The 16,735-nt window shown below is 43.8% G+C and overlaps 1 protein-coding gene across 2 annotated transcripts in view; it reads left to right on the top strand.

Moving 5' to 3' along the window:
• The first annotated feature begins 5,668 nt into the window (after window positions 1-5,668).
• The window catches only part of cdon (cell adhesion associated, oncogene regulated), a 32,033-nt gene continuing 20,966 nt past the window's right edge, over window positions 5,669-16,735 (top strand). Inside the window, exon 1 of one of the 2 annotated variants that reach the window (XM_026192176.1) lies at window positions 5,669-6,176. The gene's annotated coding sequence lies outside the window, so the exon portion shown is untranslated. The remainder of the gene's footprint in view (window positions 6,177-16,735) is intronic. The other variant, XM_026192177.1, reaches the window with a different exon arrangement.

Genomic DNA, 16,735 nt, shown 5'->3' on the forward strand with positions numbered 1-16,735 from the left:
TCTAATTAACAATTTTTGTCTAAATTGTTTGATTCTTGGTTATTTCTCCAAAGAAATAACCTCAGATCATAACAGTTTATTGAACCCTTGCACCAGATGCACTCCTCACATAACAAAGCAATAGAGTTCTCATAGAAAAGTCAGCAAAGAAGTCACTTGGCAGAGAAAAAGCATGCTGAATGTGGAATTCAGGCTGAGAGTGTGTGCCTGATGGTTATATGACCAGGCGGGGTGTGAGTGAAAGAGAGTGTGGTGACCTGTAACAGCTCCATGACTCCAGTCTGGGGCTTTAAAATCCACACGCCAGGATCCCGGATTGAACCCACTGCAGACCCCACTACAGTAAAGACGAGGCAGCCCCAATGGGAAACTGATCGTTTATTTAACTGCTCTTATATGCAATAACTAGTGACAGGAAGTCCTTTAAACAGCAGCAGTTACTATTTATGTAGTCCCTTTTTGAAGTAAACACACTTGCTGCCCCTCCTCCTTGCTGTAGACACCCTGCCGTTGAGGAATGCACCCATTCACAAGCTGGTGGCCATCTTGGAAGCTTGCCTCTCACTTCCTGTTTCCATGGCTACACTAGAGCGCTATGGGAGATGATAAGCACTTGCAGGCTCAGGTCCTAATCCTCTTCATCTAGCTCATTTTCTACATCACTTCATGGCATTTGGAATGAGCTGGAAAAGCCAGTTACCCGCAACAAGCATTGCATTTTTACACGGACAGAAGCAAGAGAAGAAAATGCGGTTACCCTCTCTCTCTCTCTTTTTTTTTTTTGCTCTGATCTCAGCTTCTCTGATCTCAGTGCAGATCAAGATAACCAGTGACTACGTATGAGAGTTAAATGTGTCTGGATCTGGATCAGTCGTATTCTGATCCGCTCCTCCAGAACTGCATCATAAATCACAAGGTCACCATGAGCCTGTGGGACTGGAGGAAACTTTAACGTTAAACTGGGATGATATTTCACTTCAGCCTCTTCCTGCTGCACTATTCCCCAAATGCCCACTACCAAGTCAAGAATGCTTTATCATGACAACGGCACATCAGTGCTGATTTGAAAGCTGCGGATGAGACTGGAACATCCGTCTTTGGCTGACAGAGCTCAGTAGACGTGAGCGTAGGCATGGATGGAAGGAGGGATGCTTTAATGACTTTACATGGGTAGACACTGGATATCTTTTGCAGATGCTAATCATTTCACAGTGTGAGACGCTCATAAAACAATGTAAATAAATAAGTGCGAGTGGAACTATTTAGTCTCAAAAACTCTTTTTTTTTCTACGGATAACCAAGAAACACTAGTGACAACTTTACAGACACACTGTTTGTAAAAATGTGTGGAAATCTGACCTTTTGTTTTTACATAAGAAAACTGACTGAACTTAGACACCAAGCGTATTTCATATACCTAATAGCAATTTTCAAAATGTGAGCTACGCCATGTAAATGTATTCTTTTTTTGTTGTTGTAATAATTAATGATGTAATCGCTACTATCAGCAATCACATTACACTAAGATATAAAAAACAGATTCTACAAAACTGATTGGACTGCACTTCACAGTGCAAATGGCCTAATGATCCAAAGCATACCGCAAAAGCAACTCCCGAACTTCTCGAGGCAAAAAGACCAAAAGACCAAGTCTGTCACTTGATGTCAACCCTATATCTTCTTTATTTGCTGAAGATAAAACTGAAGCAAAAAGACTCGCAAACATGCAGCAACCAAAGGAAACTGCAGCAAAGGCCCGGCAGAGCATCTCAGGGACGAAACACAGCATTTGGTGATGTTCATGGGTTCCAGACTTCAGGCAGTTATTAACTGCAAAGGGTTTACTTTGAAGCCTTAACAACAATTACTCAATTACTTTTGAGCCTCTGAAAATGGGGACTTTGTAAACACTTTGTAGACAGCTCATTCAAAATGTTCTGTTACTGTCATATCATATTTAAGTATAAAAATAACCTTTGTGTTTCTGCCATTTGTGTTTGGCAGTAGTCGTATTTATGTGGATGAATATATTTGATGGATTGTGGACAACTTAGACAAAACAGGGACAGCGTTACAACCTGGAGTCAGACATTTTTACGTCCCGTGTGCTTCTCACAGAGCCATGATATCAGACGGGAGAAAGCCGTAAAGGATGTGCAGGGTCAGCGCAGTGTCAGGGGGGACTCTGGGTTTCTCTACTTGGTAAAGCCCAGAGAGATGTGTGAATAAGTGAGATGTTACAGACTGATGAAATTCCCAGAGAGCCCACGATGGATAATGTGATCCCACCACAGTGATGCAGAAAACAGATGGAGAGGGCTGCCTTCAAATTTCTCTTTCACCCTTGTCTTTTACACATCCACGAACACACACACACAACTGTAGCTCATACCCAAACCTTCTGAGAGACGCAGTGTACACATATATACGCTCATCGCACACACCTGTCAAAGACATGAGATATATGGCTCTCTGAGGGGAAATCCATTGAGTCTATCTTGTAAAATATTGTGATTTTTCTCACTCTCGTATATATTTCTTCACCCGGACAGTTTTCCCTGTCTCATAAAAAGTCTAAAATAAATGTCCTTGTGCTCGCTGCTTAGGACAAACATGTCTGTCTTCTACTTAGAGCAACACAGGACTTTTCATAGGGTTGCACTCTAAATTCACAACATCTGTTTTCAAGTAAATTATGTAAATTGTGGTGTCAGATCTGAGGCCTAGCAATTAGGCTTTGGTATTTTGTCCCACTGACCAACCAATAAACCCTGACTGGCTCAAACAGGGGATGTTTCTTCTGTTATCTGAAAGTGCCTTTTAATAGCACTGGGCGACAGGCGTCCCTCAGGCCCCTGCTGATAGAGTCAACACAACACACTGCTGCTTTGCAGGTCATAAACACTCTGTTGACAGTGCTTGGAAGCTTATTATCCTCACAGCAAAGGACAACATGCTGAATGTACCAACTCCAAACAGTCCCAGCCTGGACTTTAGAGCTCAAAGCCTTTGTAAGACAGTCACGTGCCATTTCCCTACCTTTTCAACCTCGGTCAGGCTCGGGAAACTTGATTGCATAAAGTGTAAACTACAGTGGCTGTATGCTCATTAAAAAGTAATCGGAAATTGGCTAAATGTGTTGTAATCTATTGGTATTTGGAATAAACGCTGATGTGAGCCAGGAAACAAGCCGCATATCAGTTAAATGTGGGCCAGAGGTCAGAGCTGCTTTGTGTGCTTAATGTTTCTGCTGCTTCTGCGCTCAGTGAGCAGCTATCTGGAGCTGCTGTGGCTCAACAGCGTGGAGCTGGCAGCTCCGTACAGACAAGTGAGTGTATCCCCCAGGGGGCCAGAGACAGCCGAACCCTCAGTGCATGAGAAGTGTCTGTGCTGTCAGCTTTGGTTCCCAGCGTGGCCTCTCCTCCTTGGTTGCCCCACCCGCCCCCATCGAGGCCCTCCATGGCCCTTTGTGTGTGGACCGTGCTCCCTGTGGACTAGCCGCTCTCTGGCCTTTCACATGCGACTGTGTCCAATCACCCCGTTCCCCCCCCCTCAACATCAGGAGTCTCTGTCTCCATCTCCAACCAGTGGCTGACCCTGAGAGAGAGAGGCTGTCATTAGTGAGCTGAATACCTGCCTGAAGGAAAATTAATCATTTGTGGAAAAAAGATGAGGAAAAAAGAAAAGAAAAGCGGATAGCTCTAGCTAATAACATTGACTTCATAAAGGTTTATAAGGTTCAACAGATTATGGTTATTATTGGTTAATAAATTGTGTATAACTACTTCAAATCGCTATATAAGCAAATAAAGAAACAAGCTTTTGGCTGTAATAAACCCTAATGTGCTTTTGTGATAAACCCGTCTTCTGCCAATTGCATTTATTTAACGTTTAAAAGTGATCCAGCTAAAAAAGGTTCTGATGGTCTGAGGAGAGGAGTAGCAGTCTGTAGTCATCAGGATCTGGTTACGTTTAAGCCACTTTCATACATGTACTGCACCCCTGAAATCTTCTAGACATTGCCTGAAGGAGTTGCACATGAGATCACTTGGACCAGATATTACACAGACTTGTGAACGGAGCAGATAATTGTGCTGAGACTTTACAGCGAGCACATGTGTGCTGATGTGCATCATATCCTACATCCTGAATGCTCTATGTGGGCAAAACACCTTGCCTATCTACCAGCATTTCCAATAAGTGAGAATGTATCAGACACAGATAATGTCTTGTTGTATGCTACGTCTGTGAAAGGGCAGATTTAGGCAATTTCTGGAGAAATTTGTCATGATTTTAAAGGTAATTTGTGAAAATGACTTATGCTGGGCAAAAATAATTCCTTAACCAAAATAAGGACCTTGTAATGCCAAAATAAGCAATTTAAAGTCTGTTGGAATGTTTTTTAAATAAAGGTTAGGACTGTCCAACTCTTCTGAGCGAAAACAGAGGTGTGGCCTCTGTCCTTCATCAGACAGCTTCACCACCTCCTCCATGTTGTTTTCCCTCGCTCGCTGTGTCAGAGATTTGCTGGTTTGTTGGCTTTGGCCGTGGCCATCTAAAGCCCTGACTGGGTTGACCCAGCCTTGGGTGGACTGGCTCACACCTTCCATTAGAGTCAGCTGTCAGATGGTGAGCTGCACCTGCTGTCTAAAGCAGGGTGGGCCCGCCGTCGCTGCCTCCACCGCCCAGCCAACGCTGGAACACATAATTACTACCTCAAAGATGATTATGCTGTTTACTCATGCCCATACGCACAGCAGATGACTGTTTCACACTCACAGCTCGCTCTCCCCTGCCTCGCTGAGAAGGCGTCTCACCTAGTGATGAGGAAATTGTAGCAGCCAACCAACATTCAGACCATCCAACCAACAGGCCTGATGCCAAAGAATGACCCACAGCTATTAGCTGTTCAAACACCCTCCCTCCCTAATAACTTTGACTCAAGTCAATAGTTCCAGTGAGAGCTGGTTTAGTCTACAAGGAGCAGAGAAATCTGATGAAAGTAGTCCCTGAGACTGAAACACAAGATTAAGACAGACAGACAGAAATTAAATGAGCATTAAGCAGAAGCATGTTAAATATGTGTGGTTATAGCTTTACACTGTAGCTGTTCATTTTACTTTGACATACCAAACAAATACTTCTTACCTATAAATGTGTCTCCTCACCATCTAACACAGACGCAGACTCCTCTTTGTGCATAATTCAAACTGAATATTGGAGTTTCTGGAATTGTAAGTAGCATTACATGTGTAGTAGGTTTTCTTGTAGTAATTACCAAGCTGCAGGAGATCAGAGTTTATTGTGGACTATTGAATCCTCTCCCTGCTTTTCACTTTATTAAAAAAGGGCCCAACTTTTAGCCAACTTAGACCAGGCCAGTATTTCAAAATATCTGTGCTGTCATTTTGTAATTTTCGAGATTCACAAGTGACATAAAATCCATCAGTTTTTTTGAGAAGCATTGATTGTTTACAGTAAAAAGGTGATATCAGTGTGCATCATTAAGGTGGTATTAAATAGTGGGAGAATGTTGTGGTAACGTCCTGATAACGCTGTCCACGCGTGTGCGCAGACGAGGAAGGAGGAAGTTATTTTCTCGTTAGACTGTAAAACTTGTTAATGCACAGTCTATACAGGGCAACACCCCCCAAGCCCTCTGCTATTTCTCTCCCTCCCCTTTTCCAGGAGTCGTATTGAGCGTCGGGGCTGGGACATTCCTGGTTTGACGACCAGCTTCGCCGCTGCCATGATTTGCGGAGCAATTCGACACTGACTTCAAAGATGCGTGTGTGGAAGAGGCAGCGGTAGAGACGGAGACCGAGCACTGCAGAAAGTTACAATAAGACAGACATACAGAGACAGAGAGAGAGCGCCAAGTCGGGACTTTTACTGAGAGAAACGGACTCCAGAGAAAACTCTCCACCACCGACGTAACGCGAGTTTCGACCAGGGGGGACTTGGCGCACCTTGGCCCCGACGCCTGCGCTGCTTTTACGGGTTTGAACTCTCTCTCTCCCCTTTTCAACCTCTCCGACTGCTTTCATGTTCCTCAAGCCGTCTCGCACTTTGAGCCCGTTTCTAATGGAGGGCCCGGTACGGATTTGCCAACAGAAGAATGCGTTTTGCTGCTAATTCACCGGACGTCTCGCAGCTTTTGCTCTCCTGCAACAGAGGTAAGACGGCACGGAGGGGAGGCAGAGAGGGGAGTCCCGGGCTGGCTGCCTGACCGGCTGGCTGGCTGGGAGAAGACCTGGGGTAGGATTCAATGTGGAAAGCTCGAGTTTTCAGGGAAAAACAAAAGAGATGCTAGGATAAAATAGGCAGAGAGCTCCACGGTGCCGATTTGATCCATGTTGTCTTGTTTTCTTAACTTTGAATTGTGGCGGAGAGACCAGCGGCGCGGAGTGGCACTGTGGCGAGCGGAGCGTGTGTACGTTTCCATGAATTAAGGGCCCGCACTATAAACCAAGTCTGCTATGACTTTAAATAATTATTGCCCATAATTGTACTGGCGGCACTGAGTATTGAGTCTGCATTGCTTTGCGTGAAGTATAAGAATATGATGTTATGGTCCTAAAAGAGCTTGAAATAATCTCTTTTAAATTCTAATGCTGAAATCAATTCATAAGACTCCTTTAAGCAATTCTTTTGCCTACAGCCATGGTTTGTATTTTGCTTGAACACGCACAGAAGCACTCAGATTAACGTTGCTATTCAGCAGTTCTCTTTATCCTTTATGTATCCCCTGATTTGAAGCAAAAGAAAATCCAAAATATTTGTTTGGTAAACAGTTCTGGCAGCTCCTTGAAGGCAGCTACGCTCGAGTTAACATCCCACAGTTGAAATCAGATGGCCTGCAGGCTCCATTTCTTCTTTGAAAGATGAAAGAACATTTTTAGAAAAAAGGCAAACATGTCACTCCTCTGACACATTGGATTCACCTTGGTAAAAGCTGAAAATGGACTGTCAACAAGTCATACTTTTATTATAGAGAAGATCCACAGAAAAACTGCTCGAGCTGCCACATTTACCACTGTGCAGAAACATGGTGGCTTGGACTAATATTTGAAGTAGTGTGTTTTTTTCCTACAAAAACAGAGAGCCTTTATTGTTTCAGATGAATCCCCAGAGGGTGTCATAAACGTTGGTTTGGTAAATCCATGTTACCATTGCTCAGACACTTGGCAAGTGCACAAATCACTGTGCAAAGCATGCAAAAGCGACTTTACCTGCCTGGCAGACAGAAGGTGTCATTATTTACTCAACCAGGGGCATGCTTTTGACAAAGAGTAAAAACATTAGAGACAAAGAGAAATCTTTGAGTATACTGAAGAAAAAATATGCAGGTGTGCAAATATATGGTCATGAAACAGCCTTCACGTTGCTCAATTCTCCTTGGTTTCATGTTCCTTCTCACTCTTCTAATCTTACAAATAAAAAAAAACAAAACAAAAAAGTAGAAATAAAGACGGCGCTGCTTTGAGCTCAAGACTAGTTGTACAAGTGTGGGCATGAACTAATTTTATTCAGGCTATGCACTTCAGGAACTTAAAGATTTATGTTTTCACAGTCCTATGCTGATGTAACCCAGTTTTCTAAATCATTGTATTTATAAAACTTTCAGCTAAATGTGCATATGAAAATGTAGTATGCACCATAAATATTGTAAGTGATAATATGAGATTAAGACTGTTGCTCTGGGTGGAAACGTGGAAAGCGGCAGAGTAAAAGTGACGGTAACGTGGTGGCTGCTGATGCCAGATTCCTCAACTTCCTCTGTCTGCTGTTCATCCTTATCATCAGAGCTTCACAGTGACTATTGTTACATAGGGGTGACTCTCAGAAAGCTGAACACTTAAAAGTTATCAAGAACAAAGTCTTGAATCCCTCTCGAATGCATGACATCGAGTCAGTGGGACACACATGGCTGCACTCAGATAAAACACTTTCAAGTTCAAACAGTTGCTCACGCATTGTTACGTTGGTGGGGGACAAGAAGACACTTCCGATGGCTTTCAAATCCTTTCAGTGCTTCCCAATATTGGGTGAGCTTTTGACAAGGGCAGAGCGAGATTTGCTCTTTGTGTTCAGGGCGTTGATTTTGAAGGAGAAATCCTTCCTCAGGTTTGAGTCTGTTCCAAGAAATTTTTCTTTTTATAAATAAACAAAAAACTAAGGTGTAACTTTTTCTGCAGCCGCTTTCCCTCATTGTAACCTAATTGGCTCTATGATCCTTGCATTGCTTTCTACTCAGTCAGTCCTCTTGGACCGACTACTCCTTTATTCAGAAAGCTCAATTGCCAAACGTATCTTTGTTTTATGGCAGCAGAAATATGTGTTTACAGTCTTTATTTGCTCTGTTATTTTTTTTTTTAAATACCGTCTATATGAGGCTCTCTTTTGTGTCCAAACTATATTGCTGTATGGTATAGTACAAGTTCCTGATTTTAAACTTTCCAGAATGACTTTAATGTATTTAGTACAATTGACTGTGTTTATCTATAGTAGCTTTGTATTGGGAATGTGACTGAATTGGAGGACAGAGCCTCAGACCCTTTTTTGTGTGTGTGTGTGTGTGTGTTTGTTTTCCCTGCATGTATTTAGGGAAATTAATAAACCATTAGTGGCTCGGCGCTTATCAGACAGACCTGAACAAAGCACAACGATGCCATTAAGCGAGTTGGAATAATGTTTGAGCCATTAGGGTGCTCGTTAATGATAAACACATGTTGCTGTAGGAGAACTATGTTAAGTGGGCAATTTGGACATAAGCACGTGTAATGATACCAGCTCCGGCACTTATAATGGCTCTCTTGATTTTTCTGATGCAGTACTATATTCTCACAACCACTTGCACACCAGCAATGACAAATGACTGCTGAATGTGGTTTTGTTAATGATTAAACCAAAAAGTAAAGTCATATATACAGTGAAATCTTGCAGTTCCTGAGATTATAAAACATTTTTTAATACTCATATGATTAATTAATAAGTTGACTGACAATTAAAGTCATTAAAGAAAATGTAAAAAAAAAAAATCTAATATCCTGAGATGCTTTTTTTCCCTCTTACTTCAGACTCTGGGAAAGTCCAGTGGCCCTTCTCATCATTTTCTCACCATTTTTAAAGTAATTCTGCTGTTAAAACTAATTGTGAATAAGCAGTTTAGTTGTAGATTTGTAGATGAAGGTTTGTCTGAGGTGAGTGTGGAGGAAGAGGGAGACTCGAGTATATTTTGGCCATCTCCCACATTCTCCCCTTTTCTAAGCCGAACAGATTTGAGGCCTGTCAGTAAACCTCAGTTCTGGCTCTAAAGTGAATGGAAGTGAGTTTAAAACCTAAATCACAATGTGGCTTGCTTGTTTATTTGGTTTCGCGCTCTGATCTGTCGTATTATTGCACCATTGGATTCAACCTTTGGCTGAGAAGAATGTTATGAGAGTCATAAAGCAGGAGAAAATTTAGTTTTTGGAGCGGTGACGTTAGTTTTCATCTCCTTCACAATATTTTGACTGCTGGAATTAAGACTCATTCATTTTCTAAATCTCTGATTACTAATCCATTTCAGCTTCTTAGTAATAATAATGTAGAATTTATGAAACTGTTTTATGGTTGACGTTAAAACGTACAAGTAACTATTCCCAAACCAAAACCTGGCTTGTTTTAAACTCTTGACATATAGCCCTCCTTTTACTCTCATTGCTCAGGGATTGAGTCATACTGCAGCATTTTTACCATTTTCTATTGCTGCCCTTTACTCTGAGAGCTTCAGCTCCCATTCGTCAAGGGTAGAGTCAGACCTCAGGCCCCATTAGATGGACAGAGGGGAGTTGTGGGCAGCATGCCAAAGAGCCCCCATGTTCAAGGAGCCATGGGGGGTGCTGATTGACAACACCCAGCAGCCATGGGCAGGGGGTCGCTGGGAAAGATGGGCAGGTCAGAGTAAGAGTTTGAGCTCTTGTGACTGCTGGGTTGGTGAGAGCGCCCTGCAGCTGCGGTGCTAACAAAAAAGGCTTTACTTTCCAACTTCAGTTTCCCTCTGTAAATATATTCTGTGGGCTGGCTGTGAGCGGAACTGGGTTGGAATTGAGGTAGCTGTAAGGTGTCGCTTGTGTTTATGTGAAGCAGACATAAGTAGCGCTTCTTATCTCCTATGAGCTCACACTGTCATTATTTTAACTATGCTACACACATTTCTCTCTGCGGGACCCCCACCTCCCCCACCCCTCCCTATTTCTTCTATTCCCCCGACTCTGACAGATGATCCAAACACAGCAGCACAGACTCGCCGTACTACGCAAACTTGTTTCTCCTGTAGGTTACAGATGAGCTGCGTGCTTCCTCTGGTACGACTCTTCCGAAATGTCAAAGGTCAGCTGACTGTAACTCAACGTATACACCAGCTCTCAACAGATCACCATATTGAGTTTCTAAAAATTCAGAACCTTGAAGGACCTGAAACTGGATAACGACTTTCAGGAGATTTGAGAAATAAAATGAGAAACATCAGGGCATAATTGTTAAGACAAACAAACAGTTTTTGGAGCAGCAGAAACAGATGTTCCAGCCAGCCACTGAAATGCAGCGGAATGAGGAGATAGGCAGGGTGAAGAGGTCTGCTTGTTCTCTGAAAAATGTTTGCATACTGTTAATGTAATGGAAATACAGGCCTTAGCTAAATATATATGTGTCCATGCTTTCAATATGATAAGGGAATGTAAGCCAATACCACACACGTAGTGCTTTAAAGCACAAACGCAGCGTCCAGGCGGCCGCGTAGATTCTGAGAATACCCCAAGGGCAGGTTGTGCGACACAGTGGGATGCACTTTTTACCACAGGAAAATATAGTTGGGTTAACTTTGATCCATAGCTTGGGGATGTGGGGGTTATATGGATAGAACAAAAGATGAAAATGGACTAGAATACTTTAATGATCTCGAGCCATGGTTTGAAGTACGTCGCTTTCTCTAGATGCCTTTATTTATGGGCTCATAATCATCTGAGGGAGTGCCTCTTGGCTTGTGCAGCTACAGTACATGTGTCTTTAGCATGATGCAGAGCACCACATGCACGACAGAGAACAAAATTTTCCCCGGGAAGGCCTAACGTGGCATTTGCGCGTGCAGATACCCGATGAAAGCCATCGTCCTGTGTTGTTAATCAGCCCCAGAGAAGATTTCAGGGAGTGAACTTATGAACTGGACTCCTCCTGCAGAGTATTTCAGAATATTTTTTTTCCCCTTTTCTTTCTGCATCCTCAGCGTCTTCCTGTTTGCAAGATTAATTTCTTTTCCCCTTCCTGTTAGCGACCCCACTAAATACGCCTGCATTAGTCCGTCACCTCGTCGCAGGCTCCAAGAGTTAGCCTTTTCTGCTTGAATCTGCGGAGCGACCGCAGCTTTCTATTTCAAATGTTGAACCAATAAGTCACATCTGACATGGGTTTTCTGCAAACCAGAATGTGTGTGCTGCTGAAAAGCCAGCACAAAGATCAGCAAGACTATATTAAGGCAAAACTAGCGGCTGGCACTCCCCTGCAGCTGACAAACAGGCTTCTTGTTTGAAGGGCTGTTTTCCTCCCAGATCAGAGTGTGAGGCAGTGTGGGTACTGCTGCTGCCTGCCTCTGGGCTTGTGGTTGTGGGTGCCATTTTGGGCCTTCCCTACTCTGAGATGTGAGCCTTTAGGGAACATTGGAACCCCCTATTTATAAAAGATATTCAAAGTGAGTGGAGGAATGTAAGTCAGAGGGATAAAACATAGGGTTGGTCCAGCCTTTTACATTGTTCGGAGAATATTTTAAGATGGGAGCAGACATTCTGCATCCTGCGGAGTATAGTTCTGCCTTGAGATGGATAGATAAAACTCTGTTTTGACTGACTTTAACAAAGTAAAGTAAATCACTGTCACCGTTTCGCGGCGCTTTCACACAGTAGCAAACACACGAACCCAGACAAGAAAAAACAGAGTTGCCGTAAGCCACAGTTTTTCTATTTCCGCTGTGTTTTGGTGTTGTCATTGAGGTTGCGTTTCTGTTGGCGCCGCTGCAGCACTACATCATCTCCCAAAAGCTTTTCTCACCTCCAGTGCTGCAGCAGTAAGCAGCGGGGACCCTAAACATTTCGGAGAGCTTTTTACAGTTTGACCAGGAGCCAGAAGTGGAAACTCGGATGATGTGAGTGTTGATGTATCGCCACCGAGTTTGTTTTGCGATCATTTGATGGCTGCGCAGCAAAAGAGGAGCGTTACAAGGAGAGACGGATAAACATTTAGACAAACTAAATAAAGCATTTACACACTCTGTTTGGGACTGTATATTTATCTTTGGGTCTTCGAGCTTGTACGTGTAAGGGGGGGTTGGGTTGGTTTGTTTGGGTTTTTGCAAGAGATTTGTGGAATCTGTGAAGAAGACTAATTATATTTTAACCTTTTTGCATGTCTTTGTTTTTGTTGTGCCGGTGGCTGGGGAGTTTTTAGCAGATGAGGCTTTCCTCACCCCGTCCACACACACACACACACACACACACACACTCCTCTCCAGCATGAATATGTTGCCATTACTCTGTTATACTTACAAAGTGCATTTATCATTATGAAAAAATGAAAATGTCTGTGTGCACTTTCTTTCTCACGCCTCTCGAGTGACAAATGAAGAAGAGCTGCTGAGGCAGCCCAGTTCAGTTTTATTTCTGGCCGGTTTTAAATCCTGACTTTGTGAAACTGAGTTTCTTGTTAGTATCTATTTGGACACCTTGTCATTTTGTTTTCGCTGCACATGTTTGAAATTACATTATTTAATGTATGTTTCAGTCTGAAAGTGCTTTTGGTTGGCAGCCAGGGACCTATCAGGAGGAGACTGAACAGGAATTGTTTGTCTGCGTCTTTGCTGCTTGTTGCTGTAGAGACACGGGCAGTGATGGAATCCAGGAGAGCTGGGGAGGGACGGGAGACTGCGCTTAGTGGAGAAAGGGTGGGGGCAGCTGGATCGCTGTATGCCCATGGTTTATAGCCCACACAACAGCATTTAAAACACAGATAGCATCTTGACTCCCACAGCAGAGCTGGACATTTTCAAGTCTTTTGGCAAACTTGATCATTTTTCTCCTCCCCTGCATCAGCATGTTTTCCCATCATCTCTCTAATCAGGACTGATAGTGGGGAATGTAAATCTGTGGCCTCCTGCCCCCGGTGCCACGGCTGCACAAGCTCCCAGCTCCCCTCGCACTTGCCATGATGAATCAACGTCTTGGCACATGCTGGAGATCAGTGTTATAACGCACCCTGCGGGCAAGAAGGCCTTCTTCTGCATGCCTTCTTTCCATCAGAATTACCTTTTCGTCTGAGCAGACGTTCCCCTGTGGGCTGAAAGGCCTGTGAAATCAGTTGGAAGGGCCCAGAGAGCTTAGACAATGGGGTAGGGTTGTTAGTTACATGCGCTTTGCAAAAGGTCTCGAGGTGGCCTTGTATGGTGGCAATACCCAGGGATCTGTTTCCAATGTCCGAGGCTGCTATTGAGTTTCGCCCCTGTGGTTAATCCTGCTGTTCAGGACCTTGGGAAACAACCATACCTCCCTACTTTCCTGTCCCTCCCCCGCACAGATTCCCAGGAAAAACAAGACATTGCAGAACAATCGCCAATTAAGATGGGTCTTACATACTGTACCATTCAGTCTCTATCCCTTCTGTCTCAATCTTTTTACCCCCTCCCTCTTTCTATCCACTCTCAGCTCTCTGTTTGTTTCCTTGGCCAACAAGCCTGAGGGTAGAATTAGCACTGTCTCCCAGGTCCCGGCCCTGGCACTTTGGGAGGGTCGGACTCTGGTGAACGGAGGCGTTGTTGGGAGGAGGTGGGGGAACGGGGTGTGTGTCCTTGGTAAACAGGGCTTTGTGGGATGTGACTGTCTGATCCCCAGGGGCCTCTCCTTTCATTGCTCTTCTGTCCCGTACAACAGCACTGTAGTCAGGACCTTGGCGTCAAGATGCTCTGGGACCCGCTTGGCCTCGTCATCACCCTGCGCCTCCCGGACTGATGGTTGTCTGTCAGCTGCACACAGACATGAGAGAAACAAGTGTCTCAAAAGTAGCCTGTCCTTGAAGATGTCTGCTGTAGAAAACTCTGTTTAAATCTTTTATTGAGACACCTTCATTAACTTTCTCAGGCTCAGACAAGTGCAGTCGATTTGTCTCATGGATAGACTAAAACCTCCTTCTCATTGTAAAACAAAAAGGACCCTCCCTTTCTTTCCCTAATTCCCTCAGTTCATTCCAAATCATGTCTGTCTTTTTCTCCCTTACTTTAGCTCACCCCCTTCTGTCTAAGACAGTCCCACTTTTAATAAGATCTCAGTCTTCAATCAGACAGAGTAAGGCCATACCAGAGGCCCAGTGTTTCCACTCATTAGTTTTTCTCGGTGGCCCCGGGCTGCCTCGGTGGACTCACCCAGACCAATACAAGAAGCCCATAATGGTCCCTTAGAGTCTGTTCTATGAGTCGGGTCTTCCAAAGTTTCTGGGCTGAGCTGAATGTAGCTCGGCTGAATCATCAGTCAGTTTTGGCAGTTTTGGATGTCTTTATCTGTACGCTTCTATCTCCGAGCCAAATAAAGGAGGAGAAAGAAGTTTGGGCTTGGCCACTTTTCACCTCCTATTGAATGTTTCACCTTTTTAAATCCTACACATCTCCTTTTACTTCTCTTCCAGAGAGCCTTTCTTTTTATTTTTCTGTTATAGCTTTTTTACCCCATTGCCTCTCATCATTCAGAATTTATCTCCCATCTCTTGTGTGTATGTGTGTGTGTGTGTGTGTGTGTGTGTGTGTGTGTGTGTGTGTCTTTCTCTGTCTTTTTCTGTGTGTCTGTCATGCTCTCTCTTTGTGGAACTGAGGAATGTGTGTGCTGCAGATCCTCTGTCAGTGAGATGTGGGGCGAGTGCAGACAGGTTTGGGGTATAGCATGTGAATCCGCTTCGGCACACAGGTCAGATTAGACCATCATACCAGAAAAGACTTGCCCTTTCTCTTACACCCCACTGATCATTTACCCTTGACATCTTTATCTCTAAGCTTCAATTGGTTCTGGTCACCTGTAACAGTTTGCTCTTTCTTAAACTAAACCTTTTGATTTAATGAATTTGTGCTCTTCTACTATTCATTATTAGTCATTTATGATAAAAACATGATATAAAATTAGTGCATTAATGTTGGAGGGCTGCATCATGGTGTCTGTGTTTCTCTGTGAAGCAGAGAAGCCAGGCCCCTGTCTCAGTCAGCAGCACCAGTTGTGACCTGTTCTTCCTCTGCCCTCCAGGTCTTTGATGCTTCGCTGCATTGCTTTTGTCCCTGTTTACCCAATATGACAGGGATATGGGCCAGTCCCACATGGGGGCAGATGGGGCTTTAAGTAGTTCCTGCAGAGAGGGGGCCAAAAAAGAGGTGCAGGTGCTAATCGCCCTAGAACTCAAATCCCTTTCTTTTCCCTGAGGGCAGCCTGTCAGTGTGTTTATTTTCTCCTGTGTCATCACCAGGGATCCTGCTTGTCCTGTGAGGGGGTAGATGGTTTTATTCCTCTGTTTGAATGTCTCCCTTGATAGAAAAATAAAGGTGGTGCCTCTCAATCATATATCTGTACTGTGGAGTTGTCCGGAAGGGAGTATGACAGATGAAGTAAAAAAACAACACAGAAAACAGAGTTACAAAGTCTCAGGAGATTGATGTTTTTCTTGCAGTTGCACCGTTAAGCCAAGTGTCAGTCAAAGATTTGCCAAACACACATGGGTCAACCCCCCACACCCAAAAAAATAGGAACGTTTCCACTTGAACTCGCTGACACATCCACCTAATTTTTTATTTTAATAAACTCTTTTTCGGTGTATCATCTTTCAACGGTGCACAGTTGATTTTTATGCAGGATGTCACTTCGATTTATAGCTGCTCGATCCTGCCTTGAGAAGGGCCATGCATCCACACCGTGAGTACAAAAACAGACAGTATCATAAGATCAGATTTTCGGGAAGGAGAGAAAGAAAACGGGAATACCACATATTTTCCTTTTAGGTGGTAAAATGTGGAGGAGTGAGATCAACACTCCACCATTAACACAGGAAAAGAAAAAAAGAGTCTCAGGCTGATCCGGCTCCAGTTGACAGGGACTTCCCCTTTGTAAAAGGACCACTCCAACTTTTGTCTGGGTGTCTGGAAATAGGAAATTGGACTTGCCTTTCCATGCAGCCAGTGTTGCCAGCATTAGGACTAGTCTCTGATGAAAGATAAGAGATATCCTCACAGTGTCTGTCTCCACTGAGGAGGCTTCATGGTGGCGGATGTCAGGGGAAAGCCAAAAAGATAAGAAACAGGAATGATGCCCTTGTGTTTCCTCGTTGTGCCAGATCAATAGGGCAGATAGGCAGCTGTGTGTGTGTTTACACAAGGGCATCCATTCAGAACTTTAGTGCCCAACTGGCCCTCCTGATGGGAGGACTGAACAGGTTAAAATAAGAGAGCGAAGGAAAGGTAGCCAGAGGGAAAAAAGCTCCGGTTTCTCACCGTACTGTGTGCCAGTGTGCCCATGCTTGGTTGTTCATTGTTTTAGCACTGTTGTTATTATTGTAATTATATATCATTATTCCGGCAGAGAGAGAAAGATAGTTTCCACTGATGACATGGGGGTAGTGTGCAGGGCCTGTTGCAACTTGTGGGCTGGAGAAACGCCAGCCTGCAAAGATGTAAGTTTGATCT

Source organism: Astatotilapia calliptera, chromosome 14 (assembly GCF_900246225.1).
Source record: "Astatotilapia calliptera chromosome 14, fAstCal1.2, whole genome shotgun sequence".
Lineage (NCBI taxonomy): Eukaryota > Metazoa > Chordata > Actinopteri > Cichliformes > Cichlidae > Astatotilapia > Astatotilapia calliptera.